At 42.3% G+C, this 21,100-nt stretch overlaps 1 long non-coding RNA gene across 2 annotated transcripts in view; it reads left to right on the top strand.

Moving 5' to 3' along the window:
• LOC133076968 (uncharacterized) overlaps positions 1-20,062 on the top strand; it is a 64,491-nt gene extending 44,429 nt beyond the window's left edge. For both annotated transcript variants that reach the window (XR_009697653.1, XR_009697654.1), the window contains exons 4-5: positions 5,025-5,202; positions 19,024-20,062. This is a non-coding gene — a long non-coding RNA (uncharacterized LOC133076968). The remainder of the gene's footprint in view (positions 1-5,024; positions 5,203-19,023) is intronic.
• Positions 20,063-21,100: the final 1,038 nt, after the last annotated feature.

Genomic DNA, 21,100 nt, shown 5'->3' with positions numbered 1-21,100 from the left:
CTTTTGCAACTTGCTGTTCTATTATGGAAATGCTGGGTTTTAAAATAACCTTACAATGAGCATCTTCATGTATAAATATCCTTTTCCATATTTAGGATGATTTTCTTATTCCTCATAAATGGAATTTCTGGGTCTGTCTTATAGTAGGTGCTTAGCTCAATAGATATTCATGAACAGAATGAAATAAGTATATTAATCAAAATAGGTGAGGTGTGCCATGGTAAAAGCAGCTCTAGTATCTCAATGACCTAACAAAATAAGAATTTACTTCCTAGTCATACAAAATCATCTTTGGGTTCAGGTTACCCTCTGAAGCTGCCGTCTTCCTTCTGTGGATTCAGCAATCCAGGCTGTTCAGTCTTTTGGCTCCAACTTCCCAACGGGGGCCTCTTCTGTGATCACATCTTCAGAGGAAGGTTCCTAAATGCTTCAGTCCAGAAGTAACACACATCACCTCTGCCCATAACCCAACAGGCAGAACTAGTTACACAGCTAGTTCTGACTCCAAGGAGGTGAGGCAGCATGAGGAGGTGTGATCTTCCCACGCATAAGAAGGAGGTGATTGCTTTCCTATGACGTCACCATCGATTCCCATGAGAAAGTCCTTTCACTATACTTACTATACTCATTGGATATTACTCCATTTAGAAAGTATTTGCTCTAGTGATGGACAAAAAAAAATTTAATTTTCATTCCTTTGATTACCTCAAGATTGACTTTTTCTTGTATTAATTAGTTCATTCATTAAATCAATCATTCAACAAATATTTACTTAATAAGTGACTCAGCACTGACCCAGGCACTGGGGCTGCAATGGTGAACACACAGACATGGTCCCTTCCTCATGGTCCTTGTAATCAATGACTAGTGAGAGTTCCTCTTTTATGAATTGTCTGTATAATACCCTTGCCTGTTTATATTGAGTTCTTTGTGTTTTTCTCATTGAATTGCTTGACTTCTTTGTACAGCGAAGAGAGCAACTCTTTGTTGTATTTACTGCAAATGTTTTCTTCAGTTTGCCTTTCAATCTTAATTTTGGTGGTGTTTTCCCTTTTTTACAGAATTTTGAAATTATCTATTCAAATCTATTGGATCCTTTCCCTTATGATTTCTTCTCTTGCTTTTAGGCTTAGAAAATAAATGGTTAAAACTACTTATATCCAGAAAAATGGTTATTTCTGAGTTTTCTTATAATTTTTCTCTCACTGGAAACCACCTTGTGAGAAAACACACACATATGACACATACAATTATATTTATAATTATAATATAATAATTATGTTATTCTTTTTATCATTTCAATTGAATATAATTATATATATAATTATATTATATTATATATCAAATATATGTATGCCTGTTTTTTTAATAAGAAAATTCAGAAATATATATATTATATATACTCAAAAAGACATATTACATATAATTATACATTTTATGTGTGTGTTATATATGATTGCATTATGTAATATATGTATGTGTGTGTTTTCTCATAAGGTGGTTAATATATATAATTGTATATATTAATTATGTGCTATGTAATTTATAAACATATACATGTAAAATTCAGTGCAGAATCCAAGATGCCACGTGCAGATTATGAGCATAAAATTCCCTTCAGTAGATCCCACACCCTCTCACCTCTCCTGTTAGTACAACCTTTTCTCCTCTTGGGGTTCCTACTCTCTCTCACCTCCAGCTTCCCCACTATATTTCTATAGTGTTTTCCTCTCAGAAACCTGTCCCCTTTGAGGTATTAACTCACAAAAAATGAAGACCTTACTTCTGTTGGGGGGGATTGTATTTTAATTGGGGCTTCCAGCCCTTTAACTGACAATGATTAATTTTCAAAAGAGAAATTTCAGGCAGTGTGACAGTCATTGGGGGGGGGGGAGATTTTGAGCCAGGAACTCCTGACTTGTCTCTTCAAACCACACCACAAGATCTGCCTTAAGTGGCATCTTCCAAAATCTCATGTTCTTCTCCCACGCTGACATGAAATCCAGAGTCAGCTGTCATTTGCTCACGCTGTATAAGGTTAGCTCCCCTCAGATGGCTTCTTTTCACATTATTTATCTTTTCCCCAAAGACTAGCTTCCTCTCCTGGCTACCATACTTCTATTATTAGCTCTAACACTGAGGCCCAGAATCTCAGTCACTTCCAGCCCCATGGTTCATTCATTGTCCCCCAACACCATTCAGACATCCCTGTGTGTTTCCATACTCTGGAAACATCTTTCACTGGGACGCTGGTCCACTTATCCAGCGCCTTGCAGGCACAGTCAGTAGTAACCCTTGCTCTTCTGAATCCACAGAGGACCTGTGTCTGTGCCAGCGGTCTCCAAAGTGGGGTGTCTATGGCGATCCTTTGGGGTGCAAGAAAGTAGTGGAACTTTTGCTTATAAAATTTCAACCTTTTAAAACACCCATTTTTTGTGTGTTTTTACATGGACATAGTATATTCATTTAGAAGTATATGACCAATTTTGGGGACTTCCCTGGTGGCTCAGTGGTTAAGAATCCACCTGCCAATGCAGGAGACATGGGTTCGAGCCCTGGTCTGGGAAGATCCCACATGCCGCAGAGCAACTAAGCCCATGCGCCACAACTACTGAGCCTGCACTCTAGAGCCCGCGAGCCACAACTACTGAGCCCACGTGCCACAACTGCTGAAGCCCATGTGCCTAGAGCCCGTGCTCCGCAACAAGAGAAGCCACAGCAATAAGCCCGGGCACCGCAACAAAGAGTAGTCCCCGCTCGCCACAACTAGAGAAAAGCCCATGTGCAGCAACAAAGACCCAATGCAGCCAAAAATTAAAAATAAATTAATTAATTAATTTAAAAAAGAATAAACAGTCCTTAGTCTGAGAAACAGCTGGAGACAGTGTATGAAGGTAAGCTGAAACATTCTGCGCGAGGGGATGCCTTGATGCTTGCTTTGTTTCAATGAACTGGTCACGTTATTGAGTCAGAGAGAAATCCTCCCTTCCCGTGTTTAAAAGTTGGAAGCTTATCTCTATCTGCTTCTCCAAAACCTGCTTTAAACGCATCAGTTTTAGACATGTCGTATGCACATGTTTGGTCCCAGAGATATGGAAAAGTACTAGAAAAAAATTCATGGGATAATTTGAACCTCCAAAGAAAATATTCGACTTCACTGGGCACATATGCTCAGTCTCTGCCACCTCTCCCATCTCTTTCCTGTTGGTGACTCCTTCCCCTCATGTGTACTGCTGTCTGTCTCCCCACCTTTGGTTTCTGCCCTCCACGGGATTTTGCTGTTTTCGCTGTGGATCTGTAGCTCACTGCCAGGGGCTGGTGAACAAAGACTGTCCTCCGCCTCCTCTGCTCAACATGTCTGTGTTGCTTCAATCCTAGAACCCCCTTAAACCCACTCAGGCCCTTCCTTAGCTGCCATCACCCACGGCTCTAGCGGGTGGGTTCTGTGAAGAAAATACTTCTTGAAAAGAAAGGAGCCCAGCGGCTGCCCTCGATTCTTGGTTTCCCAAGAAGAGCTCCAATATCAAGAGTCCTGGTGTAGATGCTGAGCCAAACTCCCTTCGGGACCCATTGGAAGATGTGTTCCAGACCCATGGAGAACAAGAAGCAGGATGGATACACTGTCCCTGGTTTATCCATCACCATTGCCAGAGCTCAGGAACGATGCTTGCCAAAGAGCACAGCATCCCATTAAAGGCTCATAATAAAATTCTAAAATTTACAAAAATAATAATGACGGAATTGGGTTTAAGTAACACTATCCTGTTGCAGTTGCTTCCTTCAGCTTCTGTTACATCTCAGAAGAAAAAGAAATCACAACAGAAAAGGACACACGAAATGTCCCTCCCCAAGTCTCTGTAGGGGAATAGTACATGTGAAGGCTGCCAATGGAAACCTTAACTCCTTAAAGGATAAGTATGAAATAATCCCCCCTAAGTGTGGATCTTAGATTTATTTGTTTTATAAAGACAGGTTGTCCTGCTGAGGCCATAGGCAAATATGCACCATAGAAACTATCTTTCCTCTTGGCCACACCCGTGGCAGGCACTGTTAGTGGATCACCTACTCTTTCGTGCTAATCCTCAGTAGAATACTTCAGGAGAAACTAATGAACGTTGCCAAGGGAGGTGAAAGCTCTTTTCCTTTCTGACCTAGAGGAAGCACACACCCCTAAAGGAGTGGACTATTATCCAGAGAAGATGTAGCCCTTCATACAGGAATCTGGAAACTTAGCAGATTCAGCCTACCGTGGGAGGGAACTCCTGTCTCTCTCTCCCTGTGGGTCTGTCTTGAGAAGTCTAGCTGTGCTGGAGTGCACCAAGTGCAAAGGGAGAGAGAGATGTGGGGATATGCCAGAAGCTAGGCACGGAGACCCTGGAGAGGAACACAAGCTGGAGATGAGTAAGTTACACTTCATAAGCCAGATTCCTTAGTTACAGCTAGCTTTCTGGGTCTGTTTTCTCTTTTGCTATCCTTGAGCCATAAGCAAAATTCATTCATTCATCCATCCATCCATCCCATCCATTCATTCATTCATTTAACAGATATTTATTGGGCATCAATCTTGTAGCAGTCTCTGAACTATGATCTAGAATATGGGGATGAGTGACCTAGAGACAGTCCAGGGAATGCAGACCAATGACAGCCATTTATGCTCATTTACACTCAAATGGCCATTTATGTTGTTTGGGGGAAATGCTGATGTTATGGGATCACACAGTAGGGGAGCCCAGGCTGTCTGAAGTCTAAGTGCTCTGGTTAAGGGGTGTCTATTCTTCAACATGGTCTCATTGGATGGACTGGATATAGAGAGTAGCATTATGGGCAGGGCTTGGGCAGAAAATTAAAGAGGACCTCTTCCCTGGGAGTCGTGGCCATGAGATTCAGGCACCTTATCCACATAAAGGCTCTTTTTCCACTGCCAGTCTTGGAGGACTGGGTGTGATACTAGTAGAGGTTTGATTTTTATAGGGTGGGAGCTAAATCTGGGATCTGCCATTGTGTTTTTCTATTCTCTCCCAAAGGTGATTCTTAGAAACCTCCACTCTGAAGGCCTCTTGTCCTTCAATCAAGCATCCAGCACATCCTCACAACTCCCTCGGATCACCCTGAGGCCACTCTTCTCACCGTTGACACCACAACCATTATTCCTGACACATGAGGCAGGGTGATCCAAGACCAGAAGGTCATCATGATCAAGAGGTGAGCAGATAGTACTTAAAGGCAGAGAGGGTTGGGATTGGAGAGGAATTCCCTAATAGCTATTATAAATTGAGATACAGCAGGTTTGAAAAAACGACCTGGAACAGGAAGAGGGGAAGAGGGGGGAGTCAGGCAGAGATAATGCCAAGAGTGGATGCCTGGGCTGTGCAGGGACATAAAATGGGCTCAGAGAGGGCTTAGGGAGCAGATCGGAAAGGAAGATAGTGGAGGAAGGTAAAGACTCCAGTCTTTGGTGTTCAGGTGTGTGGCTGGGGATTGTGAGAGACTGGATCAGGGAACTTGAAGGCTGGGATGTCCGCTGTGTTCTTGGAATGACTTCCTGAGGGCTTCGCATGTAACCAAGTATTAGCACTCATTTACTAAATAAAAACTCTTCTGTCCCTGGGCTAGCAGGGAGTGGAGTGTCATGCCCCCCACCCTCATCACAAAGACAGGTCAGTCCCCGTCCCTAAGACTGTCACAACCTAGACCAAAAAGTGCCCCGAGAGCCTGGCAGGATCATCCTGGTGCACAGACTCAGTGTCCAGGGGTCCTGAGTGGCCATAGGACAGCCAGGGCTCCTGCCTCCCATAAATCCAAGCCCAGAACAGTAAAGCACAGAGAAGGGAGGTACGTAGGAGCAGGGAGAAGAAAATGCAGATTGGATTGCAAATAATAATAAAGCAATAACCTGGCTGAACTCCGTTCAATTCAGTTCAATTCACCAAGTACATGCTGAGTGCCCCTGTGTGCCTGTTCTGAGCTAGTATGCTGGAGAGGAGGGCTACAAGAAAAAATGAGCAGTTTGGTGGAGGTCAGGCACGCTAAAGAGAAGGTATCTTTTCAGGCACCAAAGCTCTGCCCTGCAGATGGCTGCCTTTGCATTGGAGGTCCCCTGACAATTCACAGGAGATTTCTCTCAAAGACCTTCCAAAGCAGTTCCTCTAAGACCCTAGTCCGTGCCCCCACGCAGCCAGGAGTCTGTTCCATTTGATACAGATCAAGCAGACCCTTTCTGAAGTTTTTGTAGAAGTGGAAGTGATCTGATTAGAGTAGGGAATTTTAAAGGTGAAAAGAGGGGCAAGGATGGAGAATGGATTGGAGGTGGAGAAAATGCAGAAGTAGGGGGCCAGTGAGGAGAATACGAATCCTCCAGTTTCACTGAGTTGGTGGCAGTGAGTAGAGCAAAGGGACAGAAGAGGATGAGGACACAGAGGCTCTGCCAACTGACTGGCTGTAGAAGACAAAAGAAAGAAGAGTTGGAGATGGCCTTGGGCAAATGAATAAGGAGAGTCAGGGGGCTCTGAGGAGAAGCATTTGAAGAAGGAAGGTAATGAGTTCAATGTTAGTGGTAATACAGGATTCCATCCTTCCTTTCCTGGATTCTTCCTAGTAGTTCCCCTTCTCTAGGCTCAGCCCTCCAGTTCCCTTTTCATGGGGTTTCTAAAAGGCGAACTTTACTGGATCATTCCCTACATCCAGCCTCACAGTGGTTTCCATCACCTTCAGTGAAAGCCCACTGTCCTGAGCACAGCATACGAAGCCTTGGAGCTCTGCCTTGCCTACATCTTAGCCTCGTCTCCTGCCACTCTCCCTCTGGGACTCAACACTCCAGACATCCTGAAATATTTGCATTTTTTCAAAGAAGGCAGTTTCACGCCTCAGTGCCTTTGTAACTGTAATGCCTCACTCTGGAAGTTCTTTCCCTCCTTAACTGCCTGGTGAACTCCTCACCATTTGTTCTCAGGTGGCTTAAAATACAACAAAGCATTCCCCAATGGTCCTTCTCACCCTCTCAAAGGAGGTTTATTCAAAGAATGCAAGGCTGTTCAATACTTGAAAATCAATCAATGTAATCCACCATATTAATAGCTAAAGAAGAAAAATCACACAGTCTTATCGACTGATGCAAAAAAAATTTTTTAACAAAATTCAACATGTATTCATGATAAAACTCTTAGAAGAAAATAGGAGTAGAGGGGAACTTTCTCAACTTGTTGAAAAGTATCTACCAAAAGCCTACAGCTAATATTACACTTAATGGTGAAAGATGGAATACTTTCCTCCCAAGATCAAGAACAAGGTAAAGGATGTTTGTTCTCACCACTCTTATTCAATATATTATTGGAAGTTCTGATCAAATTAATAAGACACAAAAAGGAAATGAAATGCATACAGATCAGAAAGGGAGATATAAAACTGTCCCTATTTGCAAATGACATGGTTGTCTATGTCGTAAATCCCATGGAATCTATAAACAAACAAACATACAAACAAAAACAACCCAACTCCTAGAACAAATAAGTGAGTTCAGCAAAGTTGCAATATACAAGATAAACATACAAAAATTGTACACATTTGTATTTCTAGATATACAATTGTATATGCAATTGTTATTTCTATATATCAATGAAGAGGTGGACATCAAAACTCAAAATACAATGCCATTTTCAATTACTCAAAAAAAAAAAGAAATGCTTAAGTGTAAATCTAACAAAACATCTACAGAACTTCTATACTGAAAACAATGTTGAAGGAAACCAAAGATCTAAGTAAGTGGAGACATAGCATGCTCATGGATTGGAAGGTTCAACATAATTAAGAGGTCAGTTCTCCCAAATGCAGGTTTAATGCAATTCTTATTAAAATCCCAACAAGATTTTTTATAGGTATAGACAAAAGTATTCTAAAATATATATGGAGACTTCCCTGGTGGCACAGTGGTTAAGAATCCACCTGCCAACGCAGGGGACACAGGTTCGATACCTGGTCTGGGAAGATCCCACATGCCGCGGAGCAGCTAAGCCCTGCGTCACAACTACTGAGCCTGTGCTCTAGAGCCCACGAGCCACAAGTACTGAGCCAGCGTGCTGCAGCTACTAAAGCCGGCACGCCTAGAGCCCATGCTCCACAAGAGAAGCCGCCCCAATGAGAAGCCCACACACTGCAACGAAGAGTAGCCCCCGCTCACTTCAACTAGAGAAAGCCCGTGCACAGTAACGAAGACTCAACGCAGCCAAAAATAAATAAATAAAAATAAAAATAAATAAAATTTATATGGAAATGCAGATGAACCAGAATAGCTAATATCATCTTGTAAAAGAATTATACAATGGAAGGAATCAGTCTACCTGATTTCAAGACAGAGCTGTGATGTTTACAGAGTGATAGACACATAAACCAATGGAACAGAATAGAGAATCCAGAAACACATTAACACAAATATGACCAACTGCTTTTATACAAAAGTACAAAAGCAGTTCAATGGAGGAAGGCTAGCTTTTTCAATGAACCTCGACTTAAATCTCACATCTTATTAAAAAATTAACTTAAAAGGATCATGGGCTTAAATGTAAAATGTAAAACTACGAAACTTTTAGAAAAGAAAATATCAGAAAAAAATCTTTGGGATCCAAGGCTAAGCAAAGAGTTCTTAGATTTGCCACCAGAAGCATGATCTCGAAAAGAAAAAAAAATTGAGTTTCATCTAAATTTAAAATTTTGCTTTGTAAGTATCCTGTTATGAGAATGAAAAGACAACCTTCAAACAGTGAGACAATAAATTTGCAAACCATACTTCTGACAAAGGAATAACATCTAGAATACATAAAGATCTCTCAAAATTCAACAGTAAATAATAAAAGAAAACCAATTAGATTTGGGGGAAAAGGCATGAAGGAACATTTTGCTGAAGAGGATATAGAGATGGTAAATAAGTGTGTGAAAAGATGCTCGACATCACTAGCCATTAGAGAAATGTAAATTAAAACCACAATGAGTTATCACGATACCTCTATCAGAAAATCTAAAATAGGGCTTCCCTGGTGGCGCAGTGGTTGAGAGTGTGCCTGCCAATGCAGGGGACACGGGTTCGAGCCCTGGTCTGGGAGGATCCCACATGCCGCAGAGCAGCTGGGCCCGTGAGCCACAGTTACTGAGGCTGTGCGTCTGGAGCCTGTGGTCCGCAACAAGTGAAGCTGCGGCCCGCGCACCACGATGAAGAGTGGCCCCCACTTGCCACAGCTAGAGAAAGCCCTCACACAGAAAAGAGCACCCAACACAGCCATAAATAAATAAATAAAATAAATTAAAAAAAAAAAAAAATCTAAAATAAAACGTGGTGACGGCATTAAACCTGATCACTTATACATTGCTGGTGGGAAGGTAAAATGGTATAGCCACTTTGGAAAAGTTTGGCAGTTTCTTAAATAACTAAAAATGCAACTACCGTATGACCCAGAGTTTCAATCCCAGAGAAATTTTTGCAGAGAAATGGAAACACGTTCAAACAAAAGGCTGTACACGAATGTTCAAAGCAGCTTTTCTGGTAGCAGCCCCAAACTGTAAACAACCGAGATGTCCTTCAACAGGTGAACGGCTAAACACACTGTGGTACATTCATATCATGGAATACTTCACAGCAGTAAAAATGAATGAACCATTGATACACACAACAAGTTGGATGACTCTCCAAGGAGTCATGCTGGGTGAAAAAAGCCAATTCCAAAATGTTACATATTATATTACTACATTTACATAACATTCTTGAAATGACAAAATTACAGAAATGCAGAATGGATTAGTGATTGCTGAGAGTCGAAGATAAATGGGGGAAGGAGACGCAGGCGGCGAGGGGGCCTGGCTATAAAAGGACTACAGGATGCAGTGATGGTGTTGCTCTGTGTCTTGCCTGTCTCAATGTCAATATTCTGATTGTGATCTCATACTACAGCTTTGCAAGGTGTTACCCTTGGGAGAAACTGGGTAAAGGATACAAAGGATCTCTCGGTACTGTTTCTTACAACTGCATAGGAATGTACAATTATCTCAAAATAAAAAGTTTAATTATGGGCTTCCCTGGTGGCTCAGTGGTTGAGAGTCTGCCTGCCAATGCAGGGGACACGGGTTCGAGCCCTGGCCTGGGAAGATCCCATATGCCGCGGAGCAACTAGGCCCGTGAGCCACAGCTACTGAGCCTGCGCGTCTGGAGCCTGTGCTCCGCAACAAGAGAGGCCGCGATAGTGAGAGGCCCGCGCACCGCGATGAAGAGTGGCCCCCACTTGCCACAACTAGAGAAAGCCCTCGCACAGAAACGAAGACCCAACACAGCCAAAAATAAATAAATAAATAAATAAAGGAGTTCCTTTAAAAAAAAAAAACCAAAAAAAGTTTAATTAAAAAAATAAAGCAAAAACCACACCCCTTTATCATCTCACAGGTCAGAAGTCCAAGCATAGCACAACTGGATCTCCTGCTCAGGTCTCACCAGGCTGAACCCAAGGTGCCAGCCAGAGCTTGGGGGTCTCATCTGAGGCTTGGGGGTCTTCTTCCAAGTTCAATCAGGAGTTGGCAGAACTCAGTTCCTTGTGGCTCTAGGACTGCTCTCCCATTTCCTGGCTGACTGTCAACCAGGGACCGTTCTCAGCTTCCTAGGGCCTTCCTGCTATTTCCTGCTATGTGGCCCTTCCCATATTCCCTCTCATGCTTGGAAAGGCTCAGATCCACTTATGGCCTCATCTGATTAGGTCAGGCCCACCCAGATAATCTCCCTTTTTATGAACTCCAAGTCAATTGATTAGTAGCTTAACCATGGGCGTGATAGTCCATCATATTCACAGCTTCTGCCTGCACTCAAGGTAAAGGAATTGCACAAGGCATGTACACCAGAGGGCAGGAATCTTGGGACTATCTTAGATTTCTGCCCACCACAGACCATCTTAGCCCCAGTGCTCCGGGTGGGATAGACTGAGGTCTTTGTTGGGACTGCACCGCAGTGCAATTCTTCTCTCTGCTCAGTCCTTCAGCCTTCATTCCCCATAGTCATTGATCTCTAGAGCACTTGCCAATCAATTTTCTGCCTGTGAGTCTGTTTCCCAAGGAACCTGACCTAAGACAGTAGTGCTATACTAGAGGGCGTGGAAGACAGATGGATAACATTTTAAAAATCCCTGAGCCAGGTATATGTGAGACTCTACTTAAAAAGGATGTTGACAGAGCTCTGGGGGGTTATCCCTAGGCTGTCAAGTCAGGAGCACCACATGGGTAATCGTTGACAATGACAACCAAGTCACTCAATGGTCTGCCTCTAGATTCAGCTTAAACTCAGTTCTCCTTTAACATCATCATCATTACTATGATATCGTAGTTATCATACACTGAGAGTTCACTCTGTTTCAGAAACCATGCAAAACGTTTCGCCGACCGTCTAATGAGCCATTATAGCAGAGTGGTTGAGAGTACCAGGGGTTAGACGACTCAGTGTTGAATGCCAGCTTCTCCATTTCATAGCAATATGGCTCCAGTTAGTCCAGCTTTCCAAGGCTCAGTTTCCTCATCTATAAAATAAGGATGGTATCTGTTTTATAGAATAACCCTTCAGGTAGAACTCTTAATATGTGCTTGGTACAGAGCAAGCATTCCATAAATGTCAGCAATCTTAAAGCCTCATTTAATTCTTATAACAGCCCTGCACGAGGGTTTATAGCTGAATAAGCTGAGGTTCAGAGAGGTCAAGCAGCCTCCTAGTATCCAACAAACAGCTAAAAGGTGCCAGAGGCAGGATTTAAACCAAGCTCCTTCTGACTACAAGGTCTTAGCCCTTAACCATTATCCTGGCTTGCCTCACTTTGTGGGTATCCACGGGAGCAATGAAGCCAACACTGCCTTAAACACAATGCAGAAAGAAAGAAAAAATGAAAACACACACGCAGAGTCTTAAAATCCCTGGGAAGGAAATGCAGGGGGGAGGGAGTTGCCACTGGTTCACCTGAAGGACGTCAGGATTCTGAGCCTGAAGCTGTGTGCTGCTACGTGGCTCCCTAAATGGGGTAGTGGAAATCAGAGTCTCTCTTCTCAAGACAGCTAAGCCCTTCAGGAAAATGTTATTACAGGTCCATGAGCTCTTATTCAAACATTTTGATTCAGACAGCTCTGAATACCAAAAGTTTTTCATCATTCTGACTTGACCCAGATTGACCTGAGCTCTTTTTCGTCTTTGCAGCTTCACAGAGGAATGAGTAGTCATACATTTGCTGCAGAAATGTTCGTGTGATCATTTCCTGAGGTGTCAGCTACTGAGTTACCTTTCTAAAATCTGAGAAATTCTGAATTTCAGATGAGGGCTTGGGGGCCTTTAATTATTATCTCTGACAATTTTTGCTACTTACCAGAGCAAAGAACACAGACACACCAGATTTCATTCACGGAATGACTTTCATGTAAAGAGCTTTTATCCAAGAGTTCTTCAGAGGATCCCTTGTTCCCCACAAGGAAGAATAACCAGCCCCAGGCCATGCATACCCATCCAGCTCTACCTGAAAGCAGGCCGGGCACCCTAGGTGGCTGCTGCCCAGTCTACTTCCCAGCACCATGGTTTTCCACTCTGTGTTATAGAATTGTCCTGCCTTGTTTTCCCGCCCAGAATGCTGATTCTGGCGTGACTTTGTGTTGTTTCGGGCTAAGGGGGTTGAGGTGGAGAGAATGTCGAGGCTGTGGGTGCAGAAGAGAGACAGGAATTGTGACCCTCCCCAGCCTCCAGTTCCTTTCCTGGAGCCTCGGGGGATAGTAGTCGTTTGCTCACAGTATTTTCCATATAATCCCAAAGTGTAAACTTGACCTATTTTGAATGCATAAATTCCACGCCATCCTTTCTCCTTCTTCACTATTTAAATGAGGCAAAATATGCAATGAGATACAGAGTTGGTCTTATTTAAAATCACAGGTCTACAGCTGCAAAGGAATAGAGTCCCTATAAGGAATAAACGGGCCGTATCTCAGTATTTCTGCTGAGTCTATTTTCTACCGTTGAAAACCACATGTAGCCACTTTGATGTGGGCTGAATACGTGGGGCATCATTTTACCACCATCTGTTTAGCTGCACTTGGCAAATGTCAAGTCCAAGTCTGTGTATTTGGACAAAATGAGGTCAGCAGCCTCCTGATGGGCTTTCTGTCTGGCAGACAGCAACTCACCAGCCTCCTCTCCACTAGGAATTGCAAGACTCCTAGGGAAGCATCAAGTGATTAAGGTTCCTGGTTGCTTTCTTCTCTTCAGGATAAATATCAGAGATCAGCCAGTACAGAAGATATTTGCCGCTACTCCAGCTCCAGAGCCCACCCTGAGTGCAAACTCAGTGAAGACTTGGAGCATTTAAAGTAAAAAACAAACTAAAAATGGTTCTACGTTTGGTCACTTCCAAATTATTCTCATACTTACAGTCTATCCAGGGCCATGTCTCCTTCATTTCCTTCTCATCAGTTATCTATCTTTGGCCAACAAATCATCACTGGTGATTCCTTTTCCAATACATGGCTGGGGAGCAATGAGACAGAAAAACAAAATTGTTTTCTTGTTTGAGTTAAATTCAATTTTACAAACAAATTGAGTTTGTGCTAATGGCCAGGTATTCTGCTTGGTACTAGGGATAAAAGGACTGGGGATTACAGTCAAGTGATAGGGAAAAGACCAGTTGATTCCCAATGATGAAAAGTTAGCACAGATGCTACAGGAGACGTGAGAGTCACTCAACTTTGCCTTGGCGGGGGTAGTGGAGGATCAGGGAAGTCTTCCTGGAGGAGGTGACAGCCATTCTAAATCTTGAAGATTGAGTAAGAGTTACTCAGGCAAATGGGTGAGAAGGGGGTGAAGACATTGTATGCAGAGAATACTTCTGCAAAGGTTCTGAGGTGAGTACGTGGCATGAATTATATACATACAATTTAGTTTCAAATACTTCAGCCTAGACAGAGAGATGTATCTGTTACTTTTTTTTTTGGATCTGTTACTTTTAATCTACATCCTAGGAGCAATTTGTTAACATCTGAAGTGCCCTGCTCAGGAATACACATTCCAGAGTGTTTGTAAGCTTTGATAGATGCTAACTGGATGTCACACTCCAGAGGTACCTTCTACCTTCTACCTTCTACAAGAGCTTCGGCCATCTTTTTTCCTTTCCAGCTTTATTGAGATATTACTGACTTATAATATATGTAAGTATAAGGTGTACAATGTGATGATTTGATACATGTATATATTACAAAATGATGACTACAATAAAGTTAGTTAACACCTTCGTCCCCTCACATAATTACCATTGTTTTTGTGGGGTGATAAAATTTTAAATCTGCTCTATTAACAACTTTCAAATATATAATACGATATGGTTAATTATCATCACCATGCTGTACATTGGATCCCCCGAATTTATTCATCTTATTGCTGGGAGTTTGTACCTTTGACCAACACCACTTACCTTCCCCACCCCCGGCCCTTGGCAACCATCATTCTATTCTCTATTTATATGAGTTTGACTTTTTTAGATTCCTCATGTAAGTGAGAACATAAAATATGTCTTTCTGTATCTGACTTATTTCACTTAGCATAATGTCCTCAAGGTCCATCCATGTTGTTGCAAAGGCAGGATTTCCTTCTTTTTTACGGGTAAATAATGTTTGTATATATATATGTTTGTATATCATATATATCATATATATATGTATATCATATATATCATATATATATGATATATATACACATTTTCTTTATATAGTCTCTTTATATGGACACTTAGGTTGTTTCCACGTCTTGGCTATTGTAAATGATGTTGCGATGAACATGGGGACACAAATATCTCTTTGAGTTGGAGTTTTCATTTTCTTTGGATATATGCCCAGAAGGAAGGTTCCTGGATCAGGTGGTAGTTCTATTTTTAATTTGTGTATCTTCTTTGGAAAAATGTCTATTCAAGTCCTTTGCCCATTTTTAAATTGGATTGTTTGGTTTTTTGCTGTTGAGTTGTATGAGTTCTTTCTATATTTTGGATATTAACACCTTATCAGATAGACAGTTTGCAAATATTTTCTCCTGTTCCATATTTGGTTTGCAAATATTTTCTCCTGTTCTCCTTTGTATTTTGATGATTTTTCCCTTTTTTGTGCAAAAACTTTTTAGTTTGATATAGTCTCACTTGGTTGTTTTTGCTTTTGTTGCTAGTGCTTTTAATGTCATATCCAAAAAAAAAATCTTTGCCCAGACCAATGTCAGGGGCTTTCTCCCTATGTTTTCCCCTAGCAATTTCATAGTTTCAGGTCTTGCATTTAAGTCTTCAATCCACTTTGAGTTAGTTTTTGTGAGTGGTGTAAGATAGGGATCCAATTTCATTCTTCTGCATGTGACGATGCAGTTTTCCCATCACCATTTATTGGAGAGACTATCCTTTCCCCACTGAGTCTTCTTAGCCTCCTTGTCAAAAACTAGTTGGCCGTATATGTGTGGGTTTGTTTCTGGGTAGAGTTTCAGCAATCTTTATCTTCCATCCTCACTAGAGAGTTTGTTCATCTGTATAATGGGTTTAGAAATAATTTTCATTGTTTAAATGAATGGTGAAAAAGATATGGTGGATAGCTAGAAATACAATACGGGCTCTCCATGGTTACATGAACAGAGTGTAAGGATTTTGCAAGCTCAAGGGCTTACACCCTTCATAATGGCTCGCCATGCCTAAGATTCCACCTAATCTCTGTGCCTCACTTAACAGATGAGGCTGTTGCCTGATTCTGACCAGTAGCCCAGATGAATTCTGCCACTAGAATATTGTCTCTTTATACAAGGTGTGTGTCAGACAGAGAGCAAACTTAGGAAAAAAAGATTGTGCATGTTTGTAGTGCCTGCTTATTAGTAAATATTTGTACGTATAGCAGAATTTGGTCTGGGTCTTGCTTTCAAGGCAACCTACCCAATGCAACCAACCCCTTAGTTGGGCAGTCGTGGTAGAGGAGATCTATAATCCTCAGCTCCCTTTAACTATGGTAGGCTATAGATACTCTGCACAAAAAGCCTAATAATTATAAGGAGCCAAATTGGCTGGAGTCAGTTTCCTGCAGCATGATTCCTTTGTTTGTTTTTAACAGTGCTAGCCATCCTTCCCCACCACTCCAGCGGGGGAGTTATCCAAGGCAGCTCAATTCAACTGAGCGGCAGGAAGGACAGAATCCCATGGAAAGGAGCCAAAGTTCTATCAGGAAGACAATACCAGTTCTGACAAATCTGGAAGGTGATGCAAGGACAAAAATAACACCACTTGGCGACTGGGAGCTGAGAACAGGATGGAAAGGGGGTGTGAGGCACAGGTTAGCATAAGCAAGTCAGGACTGAGGCTGTGACCAGCAGGTGATTGCCAGAGCACACCTTTGTCATGGTGCCAGAACATATCATGCCTCTTAAAGGAGCCACATGCAGCTGGACACCAGTCAACTCTCCATGGTCACGCTTATTACCTATTGCTTCACCACTCACCTTCCCTGAGTACAATGTGTCTCCTGTGTTTCCCATTCAGCTAATGGCATCACCATCCACTTAAGAATCATCTTGGGCATCTCCAATATCATCTTCCCAATTTTAATCAATCATCAAATCTAAAAACTTCTATCAACTAAGTATCTCTTGACCCCATCCCCAGTCGCCTTGGTTCTGGCTCTCAACATCTCTCCGTGGGACCGTCGCTTCCCACACTGCAAGAGGTTCCTCGCCGTCTTCCTGCTCACAGCATCCCCTTCCTCTCTACCATGGCACAGCTGCCTCTCTGCCCTACACATTAAAACCTTAGGAGGCTCCCCATTGTCCTTAGCAGACCAAATTCCAGAGCATGGCGTATTAGAGCAGTTTTATTACAAGTGATAGAAACTTTAGTAGGACTATTTGGGATGAAAGGGGGAAATTTATTGATTTACATAGCTGAATTGTGGGAAATACACCTGTTGTGTCCCAGATATTTGAATCAGGGGCTTGAATACCATTGGAATTTTTTCTCTTTCTCTGTGTATTGTCAACATTGTCTTTGCCTTTTTCCACAAGCCGGGACCATGACCCCTGGCCCCTTGGAGTTCATATCTACCTAGTTGCTGGTACCACTAGAGTGGGTAAGACCCCTCTTTTCTTCAATTCCAATTTGAAAATTTCCAGGGAAGAACTCCTACTGGTCTGGCCAGGATGATGGGCCCATCCCTGGTCTAATGAATACTGCTGGGATGGGGAAGGGGAAACCATGATTACTGTACATGTCCCTGGTTAGGGACCAAGAGCATGATGTACCATCAATATTGATGAAAATGGATGTCCTTAGATAATCTACCAAAGTTCTCTGATAATCTACCAAAGAAAACATGGTCCAAATAATTTTCTTCCTGGCCGGCTAACCCCTGCAGTGTGGTACAGGAGTTAAGCCCTTATGCTCTGGAATAATATAGACGTAGGTTCAAATCCCAGCTATCCCAGTTCCATTAGTTGTATGACCTTGGGCAATCCAGTGAGTCTCAGTTTCCTTATCTGTAAAATGGGGAGGGACATATATATCAAGAGGCCCGTGTGAACATTTAAGGAGACAGGCATCTAGAGCACCTAGAACGGAACCTGGCTCACAGTGCGAACTAGGGGAGGTCTTCCTGCCCACATGAGTGGGCAGCCTTCGGAAGGCAGCAGGGCCTCAGGCTACTGCCTGCTGCCAGCAGAATGAGATCAGGGTTACTCAGAGGAACAGACTGACCTGATTCACAGCACTCCAGTGAAGGGACCCATCTGACACCCCAGACAAGACAGTGCCAGGAAGAGGAGTTGCTTGGCACATGATATTCTCAAAAGCAGGGATGAGGGGTCCTTTCAAAGCACCCCGTCTCCCTGCCAGAGGAGGACAACGTCTGAGGGGAGGCACTTCTCCAGTGAGATGCTTATAATGCTGCCAGCCTCGCGGGTTACAGCCTGGAATCATCTCTTTATTAAATAATAATTAAGAGGCCCCTGTAAAGGGAATCTGGGTATAATTACCTGACTCATTAAGCTGCTCAGTCGAAACTGGGAGGCCGTTTTACTTCAGTGGCTGCACTCTTAGGCAATTTTCGTGTTTCTGGAAGCTGCAAGTGGAGTCTCACTTTTGTGGGGGGCTCAGGCTCAAGGTCGTGTGTCCTCATCCCTCAAGAAGGCTCCAGCCAAGCCTATGATTCAAAGGGCGAGCCCTCCCCTTTCCTGTTCCGACAGATCTAAATTGGTCTTGGAACAGAACACAAGGAAGGGCGGAGGGACCAACTGGGCAAGGAGTCAGCTCATTAGTAGCCTCTATGGAGGTGCTGAAATGAAGCAAGTTGAAAGCATATTAGTTTAAATGAGACTTTTCATCAATGAGGGGAGGTGTTTAGGTAGGAAGCAAATGTAATCATTTTGTGATGGGGCATAGTTTGGTAATTAACGGGGAAGTTGTCAGTATAATCTTGAGGGAGTCCCAGGAAATGAAGAAATCTATCTTTATTAAGGAAAACCCAGGAGAAAAAGTTATTGGAATGCAGATAATTCACCAGCAAGGTCCTGGTAACAAGTTTTTATTAGATGCATGAGTCGGGACAGTCTTTCTGCCCCATCTGTGTTTTGTCTTTGCCCAGACCCACTTCTTCTCCTTTTTTTTTTAAGTTGAAGTATAGTTGATTTACAATGTTGTGTTAGTTTCTGGTGTACAGCAAAGTGATTTAGTTTCTCATATATATATGTTCTTTTTCATATTCTTTTCCATATTAATTTATTACAAGATATTGGCTATAGTTCCCTGGTTATACAGTAGGACCTTTGTTGTTGTTGTTGTTTTCTATTTTATATATAGTAGTGTGTGTCTGTTAATCCCAAACTCCTAATTTATCCCTACCCACCTTTTCCCTATGGTAACCGTAAGTTTGTTTTCTATGTCTGTGAGTCTGTTTCTGCTTTGTAAATAAGTTCATTTGTATCATATTTTAGATTCCACGTGTAAGTGATATCATATGATATTTGTCTTTCTCTGCCAGACGCACCACTTCTCCTAATGGAAATACAGAGAAGAATAGAGAAGGTTGCAGGGGTCGTGAAGCAAGCACAGGTTTCTTTCTGCTTCTCAGAAGGGCTGGCCAGCACCTCGGCCGTGCTCCTCAGGAACGGCTGGGAAAACGAGCCTACCTGGTGGGCCAGCCAGGTTCCTGCTACCTGAAGCCCTGCCAGGGCTGTGCAGACTCCCAGTGGCTGGAAAAGGAGTCTGAGGGAAAAGTCCTACAAAGGCACCCGTAGCACAGTGGTTAAGGCAGGGCTCTGGGGGCTTCCCTGGTGGCTCAGTGGTTAAGAATCCACCTGCCAATGCAGGGGACGCGGGTTCAAGCCCTGGTCCGGGAAGATCCCACATGCCGCGGAGCAACTAAGCCCGTGCGCCACAACTACTGAGCCCGTGAGCCACAACTATTGAGCTTGCATGCTACAACTACTGAAGCCCGTGCGCCTAGAGCCCGTGCTCCACAACAAGAGAAGCTACCGCAACAAAGAGTAGCCCCCGCTCGCCGCAACTAGAGAAAGCCCGCACGCAGCAACAAAGACCCAATGCAGCCCAAAAAAAAAAAAAAAAAGTCAGGGCTCTGGAGCCAGAATGCCTGCGTTCAGCTTTCTGCTCGGGGTCACAGTGGTGTGTGACCTCAGGCCAGGGACTCAAACTTTCTGAGCTTCAGTTTCCTCACGTGTAACAGGGACAATAATTGTGTCTGTCTCATAGGGCCGTTATGATGATTAAATGAGTCATTCCACGGGAAGCATTAACAGCAGTACCTGGCACTTAAGGTCTGCTCAACAAGTGTTAGCTACTATCTAGGACTTTGCCGTCCAGTATGGTAACCACTAACCACATATGGCTATTGAGTGCTAGAAATGTGGCTAGTCTGGCTTGATAGGTGCTGTAGGTACAAAGTACACACAGATTTCAAAGACTTTGTAGGAGAAAAAGAATATCAAATATCTCATTGATAGTTGTTCTGTTGATTGAAGTTGATATTTCAATTGTATGTTGAAATAATAGCATTTTGGAATATACTGGGTTAAATAAATACATAATATAAAAATTAATTTTACTTTCTCCTTTTATTTTTTTTAAATTTTGGTAAAAAACACATAACACATGACACACATTTATCATCTTAACTGTTTTTAAGTGTACAGTTCAGTGTGTTAATTATATTCACAAATACAGCTCTCCAGAACTTTTTCATCTGGCAAATCTGTAACTCCATATCCATTAGATAACAACTCCCCTTTTCCTTCTCCTCCCTAATCCTTGACAACCACCATTCTACTTTCTGTTTCTAAGAATCTGACTACTTTAGATACCTCATATTAGTGGAATCATATAGTATTTGTCTTTTGTGACTGGCTTATTTCACTTAGCATAATGTCCTCAAGGTCCACCCATGTTGTAGGATGTGACGTGATTTCTTTCCTTTTGAAGGCTGCATAATATTCCATCCTTTTAATGTTTTTAAGATAGCTGCTAGAAAACTTAGAATTTAATTTGTGGCTTGTATTATATTTCTATAGGATGGTGCTAGTTTAGAACCAGTAGTTCTTAACTCCATTAGTCCCAACCCTGCCTTATAACAACTAATTTGTAACACCTCCTTCACTCTCCTGAAAGTTACAGATAAAATAACTCATCTATATGCATAATGTAAAAAAAAAAATATATAATGGCCTAACTATAATGTGAAGGATAAAAGAAAAGAATCTACAGGGAAAAAAATGTATTTCAACTTATGGCTAGACATGAGTACTTGAAGACAAAATAATCAGATGCTTGAATACATATGCAGAATCGCCTTTAATGAGATCACTATTAACTCAAATTCTAGCAACCATGTGGCCATCAGAGATGTGATTTTCTGAAATGGAACAGCTCAGTCAAGTGCCAGCAAAACAAAGGACAATTTTTTATTTTCATTCTTGTGAATCTGAGTATACGTTTAAATGGCACAAAAGGTATATGTATATATGGAAACTGTAGTTAGATTCTAAGCTCAGAGACCAAAAAATTACTCTGGATTCCTCTTGATTTCTAAATATTGCATTGGATAG

This window comes from Eubalaena glacialis, chromosome 17 (assembly GCF_028564815.1).
Source record: "Eubalaena glacialis isolate mEubGla1 chromosome 17, mEubGla1.1.hap2.+ XY, whole genome shotgun sequence".
Classification (NCBI taxonomy): Eukaryota; Metazoa; Chordata; class Mammalia; order Artiodactyla; family Balaenidae; genus Eubalaena; species Eubalaena glacialis.
Note: the sequence above shows the minus strand (reverse complement) of the source record. Positions and strands in the feature narration are given on the sequence as shown.